The sequence below is a fragment of the Dendrobates tinctorius genome, unplaced genomic scaffold (assembly GCF_039654945.1).
Source record: "Dendrobates tinctorius isolate UK_male_01 unplaced genomic scaffold, ASM3965494v1 ptg000011l, whole genome shotgun sequence".
Taxonomy (NCBI): Eukaryota; Metazoa; Chordata; class Amphibia; order Anura; family Dendrobatidae; genus Dendrobates; species Dendrobates tinctorius.
Genome location: NW_027361679.1, coordinates 104,183,962 through 104,191,008, shown reverse-complemented (window position 1 = coordinate 104,191,008; position 7,047 = coordinate 104,183,962). Strand labels below are relative to the sequence as shown.

At 43.9% G+C, this 7,047-nt stretch overlaps 1 long non-coding RNA gene across 1 annotated transcript; it reads right to left on the bottom strand.

Annotated features, from left to right (window-relative positions):
• Nucleotides 1–5,572: 5,572 nt before the first annotated feature.
• LOC141100206 (uncharacterized) lies at nucleotides 5,573–6,619 on the bottom strand. Its single transcript, XR_012234634.1, has 3 exons — nucleotides 6,483–6,619; nucleotides 6,259–6,409; nucleotides 5,573–5,816 (listed from the first exon to the last, which is right to left on the bottom strand). It is a non-coding gene; the product is annotated as an uncharacterized lncRNA (long non-coding RNA).
• Nucleotides 6,620–7,047: the final 428 nt, after the last annotated feature.

Here is a 7,047-nt window from a genome sequence, read left to right as displayed (position 1 = left end):
GGAGGTGTAACAGAGTAAGAGACTGAGTACAGGATCAGAGTGTGTGCCCGGAGGCACAACTGAGTATAAGACAGAGCACGGAATCAGAGTGTGTGCCAGGAGGCACGACTGAGTATAAGACAGAGTACAGGGTAAGAGCGTGTGCCAGGAGGCACAACCGAGTATGAGACAGAGTACAGTGTCAGAGCATGTGCCAGGAGGCACAACCGAGTACGAGACAGAACACAGGGTCAGAGCGTGTGCCAGGAGGCACAACCAAGTACAAAGCAGAGTGCAGATTCAGAGCGTGTGCCAAGAGGCACAACAGAGTGCAAGGCAGAGGACCTGAGTACAGCGCACAGCCAGGCAGGGACACGGCAGACCAAGCCAGGAGCACAGCAATAATCAGGCACCTCCCCTAGGGGGAGGTCGTCTGATATAGCACATGACTACTACTGGTTCCGGGTCAGGAACTAGCCAGAAAGCACATGACCACTACAGGTTCCGGGTCAGGTCCTCCATTACCATAGAGAGGACCGAGCCCTATACAGCACTGACAGGAGCGCGCAAGCGCAAACGTGACATGTAGGAGGAGGCCCGGGGACGAGAGCTGCGCGTGCGCACCCTACGGGACCCCCGGAGTGACCGCAGCTCCGGAAGAGATGACGTCGGGACCGAGGTCCCGCCCCCAGGTGAGCACGGCGTGACACAGGCTCAAGGCGGAGAGGACTGGGCCTCAACTCTTGATAGGCGTAGCCGGGCCTCGGAGGCTTGACCAGCACAGTGCGCAACTTCTGGCTCTGATCAGTGTAAGCCGTTCTTGGGGATATCTTTTTGGGAATCCAGACCTTGCCAGGTGGTGACTGGCACCTGGGTGGCACAGACTCCCTGCGGAGGCCTGTCACGTTGGTCTCAGTGGTGTCTCTGAAGCATGTCTGCCTCGCTCCCTTCCCTGGTGCCAAATCTCCTCGTGATTGGGCATGCAGGACTTTTATACCAGGGAACTCTTTCCTCTGGGTCACCTGATCCAGTCCAGCACACAAGGTCACACCCCCTGCAAACCTTCCAGTATACTTTGGTTCCACTTGACTTCAGCTTGCCAGCACATAGCAGCCTCTCCTCATCATTGGCACCTCCTGCAAGTGTTGTCCAGATATTTCATGGCTTCTTGTTACACCTGCCTTTACCTATTTGCAAACCTGATGAGGATGGTGTCTTTGGATATATTGGATGAGAAATCTTCCACTTCACCCTAGGGACGACACATATTGGATGAGAGATTTCCTTTTTTTCCATTTGGCACTGCGTTATAATGTTATTTTTCTCCATATGGTTCCCGATCTGTTTGTGACCAGTCATTTTGAGGCATAGCAGTGGAGTTTTAATCCAAAGGTCTATCTTCTGTGTAGTTATTTATCCACCATTGTGGCTGTCTATTTCATTATATAATACCTGCATGAAATGAAGGTATATATTTTCTATATAGTTTTTTGCCCACCACTGTGGCTGTTTTCTTTTTATACTACTCCTTAACTGATTTTATACTTATGGATCAAAAGTCAAGTTTAATATTATTCTCATTTTTCTGATACTTTCTTGAACATGTGTGCTTTTGGAATTTGGATGCTGATTAGGGCTGTTGGTCCGTTGTTTCTTTTCTTTTCGTCCTCTGTTATATTTATTAGTCATAGGAGGATAGTCAGGGAAGTGGGCTGAAGAGTGGGAATTAACCATGTGCAGGAGGGGTGTCTAGGAAAGAGTGGTGTGGCCAAAAACAATCACCCTTCTGATGTGGTTCCCTGCTAATCCTATGCAGCAGAGGCATCTCACAACAAAATACCAAAGGCCTGGCTCTTTCTCTGGCCTTGCCTTGTGGGTACGGGCCATGATGCCTAGAAGGTGAGGGTGTTTGGGACTGGAGACACAGTGGCGAGGGGGGTTTGTGGCTGGAGAGATGGTTGGGAGGGTGGTGATGGCTGGAGAGATGGTTAGTAGTGTGGTGGTGGCTGGAGAGATGGTTGGGAGGGTGTTGGTGGCTGGAGAGATGGTTGGGAGTCTGGTGATGGCTTGAGAAATGGTTGGGAGGATGGGGATGGCAGATCGCATGGTGGTGCTGCATTGGCTGCTTCCGCCACCATGGGGCACTTTTTTCCTCCAAAAGCTGCCACCTCTCTAAGAATTCAAAAACCACCATTGGGGAGTTGGGTAGTGTGGTGGCATCTATGACAATTTGGAGGGCATTCCTGATTTGCAGCCTCAAAGCCCTTGAGATGTGGGTAAAATACCACGCATGATTGAGGCAAAAAGTCTCCTCCCCATCATCACTGACAGGTCGACCTAGATAGGGGAATTCTCAAATACCTAACTTGTGTCTGTCAGTGTGGCTGGGGACTAGAGATGAGCGAACCTTTCAAGGTTCGGTTCGGTTAGCCAAATCTCCTGATGTTTGCCGAACATACCGGAACCCCATTGAATTCAATAGGATGCTAAACCAAATGCATAGACAACACCTTCAAGGGGGGCCAAAGAACTTCCCAAACAGCTCAAATTAGGGGCATACAACAGCAAAAGTGTCATCAACTGGCCCAGAGTACAAATAGTATAATTGTGCAGCATGGATGCATGGGACAGGGATTGGACCAGCATTTATAGCTGAAACATTGAACAATAACAGGTGGATGAGTGACAGGTTTTGGCCTGGAGCTTTGAGTGGCTTGCCAAATTAAGGCAACACACATTAAGGAGACCCAACAAGGAGTCCAAATATTTCCCAAAATTAGGGGCAGGAAAAAAATGAAAAAAACTGCTTTTCTGCTCAGCCACACTCAGGTGGCACAAATATCAGCTTCATAGATTACTATTGTTAGAAACATTTAAGGATAGTAAAACAAGTAGTTAACTGAAAGTAAGTGCTGGCCCGCTGGTCTGGGAGCCCTACTGCTACAGGCAACACACATGAAGGAGACCCAACTCGGAGTCCAAACATTTCAAAAAATTATTGGAACACATCACTAAAGTGGCATCAATTTCCCCAGAGTAGAAATAGTATAATGGGCCTGTGAAACCCCTTCCACTGCAGGCAACCCACCAGATGCAGACTCAACTTGGAGTCTCCACATTTCCAAAAATTGTTTGTAACATCAGCAGTAGTAACAGGAGGCACAGAAGCAACAACAAAGGTGTCACAGACTGCAATAACGCAAGATCAATGCATCACACTAAAAACTACAGTATTGCCTAGTCTGCCCAGTCTGCATCTGGGGTGCAAAAGTTATCTGAGATCCCTGACTTGTTGTTCATGTTGATGAAATTTAGGCAGTCTACATTTTCAGGGAACAGCCGGATGTGATTATCCTTCTTGTCACCATCAGCAGCACTGAAGACACGTTCTGAGAGAATGCTGGGTGCCGTGACAGGCGAGCTCAGGTCATTTTTCCATTTTTGAAGACCAAAATGCAAAAGGTTCCAAATTCCACCTGATGTCATTGATATTGAGCTTGAGATACTTCTGCACCATTCTGTCAAGTCGTTCACAATATGTCAGACTTGTACTCTTTTCTGCTGGTGCATGAACTGGTCTAAAAAATGTGTGAAACAACTCACAGAACTTGCTTATGCCACTTACACTGCTGCTGTTAATGTTTTTTGCATTGACGACTCAACCTTCCCCGGATTGGAAGTCTATAACTGCGATGCACACTGTGTGCCTCACTGCTGTCTTGTGGAAAACTAGTCTTAAGATTGTCTACAAGCGTGTTTCGATACTCCAGCATGCGCGTTTCCCTTTCTAGGGGGGAAGCATCTGGCAAAATTTACTCTTGTACTGTGGATCTAATAGAGTAGCAACCCAGTAGTCAGCACTATTTCTAATACTAAGGGTATGTGCACACGTAGTGGAGTCTCCTGCGGATTTTTCTTTACAAAAACCGCACCTCTTGGCAGAAAACGCAAGTGCGGTTTTGCTGCGGTTTTTAAGTGCGTTTTCTTTGCAGAATTGTCTGCGGTTTTCTCACAGAAACAGATAAATAAAGTTGGACAAAGTACACTCAAGAAAAAAAAAATGATGTCATTTCCTGCTCCAACCCCTCCTTTTCAAGGCTCCATTTTGCTTTTACCAAAGCAATAATGATGAGTGCCAGAAATGAGCAGCAGAGTGCCCAGCAGAGTGCCCAGCGGGCTGAAGATTATAGTGTGCAGTGACTATCAGTCCACAGGCCATTCCGAATCCTCATGCTGGGGTGTTTGCTGCAAATCCTGATGCAGCACAGAGAGCAGGTATGAGAAAGTAGATTAGGGTTCAATTATGTTAGAGTTGATATTTTTTGGGATAAGGGTTAGGACCGTGATTATGTTTGGGATTTGGGTCATGGTTAGGATTAGGGTTGGTTGGGAATAGGGTTATGGTTTGAATTTGGATTAGGGTTGTGATTAGGTTAGGTTATTGATTAGTGTTTGGATTAGGAATTGATTTGGGATTGTGTATGGGATTAGGGTTTGGGTATGGGATTAGGGTTATGGTTGGGTTTTGGATTTGGGTTGTGATTGGGTTAGGTTTGTGATTAGAGTTTGGATTAGGAATAGATTTGGGATTGTTTTTTTTTTAGAAATCAGCATTTCCATTATGGTTTGGATTATGGGATTAGGGTTGTGATTCAGAAAATTCTTCACATGTCTTTGTTTTTTGAGTGTGTTGTGTACTAAAACTATAATTTTATTTCAGGCTCAGCAGCAGCAGCGCAGAAGTGAAAGATCAAAGAAGAACAAGATTGACCGCCAGCAAAGAAGGACCCGTGAATTTTTTTTTTTTAAAGTTTTTTTTTTGGTTTGATAAAAAAATAGTTTATATGTATCATTATGCAATAAAAAAGATTTGAATTGATAATTTTATGGTCATCATTTTTAACTTTGCACTATGTGCGCTTTATTTTAAAAAGTTGTAAATATTATTCTACGTCCCATAGTCCCGTGACCTTACACCATCATACTTATCCTCTGCCCAATAGTCCTGTGCTCATGTACCCATGACACAGTCCGTATGTAGCTGTAGTGTAGCCCCCTTATTATAATTTTTAGAAAGAACACAAAGTATAGAAACAATAAACTTAATAACAAACATTGTCATTCATTTTTCAATTTGAAAGATAACAGATGGGCACATATTAAACATTTGGGACCAACAACCAAAAGGTCAACCATAAAATTAATTATTTAATTCAAATTATGGTACTGTGGGTAGTAGCCATAGTTTGTTTCAGCATCTGTATTGTCATTTTGACTTGGTGCGGGTCCAAGCAGTTCACTGCTGTATGGGCGACTGGGTTAAAATTCATGTTGGTTTTGTGGTTGTCCTTGTTTTTTTTTTTCGGAATAATCCGAAAACAGACATCAAAATGTCATCATAAGGCAAATTTGGAGTCGGATCCTGCAAAGCTGTAAGCGACATTTGGACAAGGCTAATGAAAATGGACTGGCGATCCGGGGTCAGAGAGCGAGCCTTGTTAGCTATTTGTAAGGCAAATAAATCAAACTCGTCTTCTGTGGTAGACTTTTTGATCAATGCTAGTGTGTCATTTGCCGCTTTTACTGTTTTATCTTCTTTTTTTTTTTTTTTTGGCTCTCCTGACACTGGACCACCAGCCCTTCCTCTAACAACTGTTTCGGCTCCAGCTGATTCTTCAGCAGCGGCGGACGACGACGATACGCCAGCATCTGCTGACAATGGGGCACCACCAGAAACATCTTCAACAGCTGAAGAAGATGTCCCGGCAGCTCCAGTTGGAGGTCCTGATGCTTCTTCCGAATCTTCCTCTGACGGAGGTACAATGTTGCCTTGAGTGCTATTTTAGATAAAAAATAAAAAATTAGGCTATGTTTATATGCTTCATAGCAGCTACGATTTTGAGGCAGCAACGCTCAGCCGCACATTTTGATAACGCGGAATCATAATCATGCAGAATCAACGCATGATCTCAATATACTGTTATACTTATCTTGCGGAGACAGAGTGCAAATGCAAGGCAAGTGACATGCTGTGGTGACAAAACACGTGTCACATGTCCACATGTCCGGGGACGTAGGTCTGCCACCTCCAATGTTTGTACGCATAGTGGAGAGGGAATTTCATCACATCTCCTCCACTATGCTGTCCTATCTTTGCAATACAAATTTAACGCTGTAGTTGTATGCAGGGTTCAATACGCAGTCGATTGTGGTATACCACCTTTACAAATAGAGGATAGATGTCTTTAAAATTATTTTTTTAAAATAATAATTATTTACCTCCGCAATGTCCTGCCTGTTATCAAAAATTGAAGTTCTTCATAAAAAGGGAAGGAGTGTTGGGTGGGAGAGGATCCACTTTTGTCACAGCTTGCCACATATTTGTTGAATCTGTCCCTCATGGACCTCCACCTTTGCGTTACATCTTTCTCTAAAAGAGAAAAAAACCCATAAATTATATTTATGCAAAAAAATTGAAAAAGTGTTAAGAACATTAGAATTACCAATTTGCAACTATGTTCATTGTTAAAAGAATCCCATTCAGGATACAGCAGGCGTAAAACTTTGGTCCAGCAGCGGTCGTGGTAATAGCGGTTCTTGTAGGCCTTGTCAGAAAGGGTCCCATATGGGTGGAAAATCACGTACCTACAATGTATAGATTCATCTCATTAGATACTAGATTAAAAACCTACAATGTAGAGATTCATCTTATTAGATACTAGATTAAAAAAAATACCATAACATAACCACAAGGAAAAGCATAACACAAACAACACAAAAAAAATCCCAACCCTAGTGGATTTTTGCGGACAGGGAGTATTTTGGTGCTTTTTTAGTTTTTATTTTTTCATAGGTGATCGAGGGCTTCGGGGATCAAGATGTGCTGTATGTGGTGAGTATGTATTCTATGTTGCATGTCATGTATTGTATGTATGTTACATGTATTGTATGTATATTGTATGTGTTTTTTTTTTAACTTTACAATTGTGCTTGGTCGCCGCAGGGACTACTCTCCCATCCTATAGCCGGATGGGGGTAGCAGTCCTATACGGCGACTGAGCACAATTG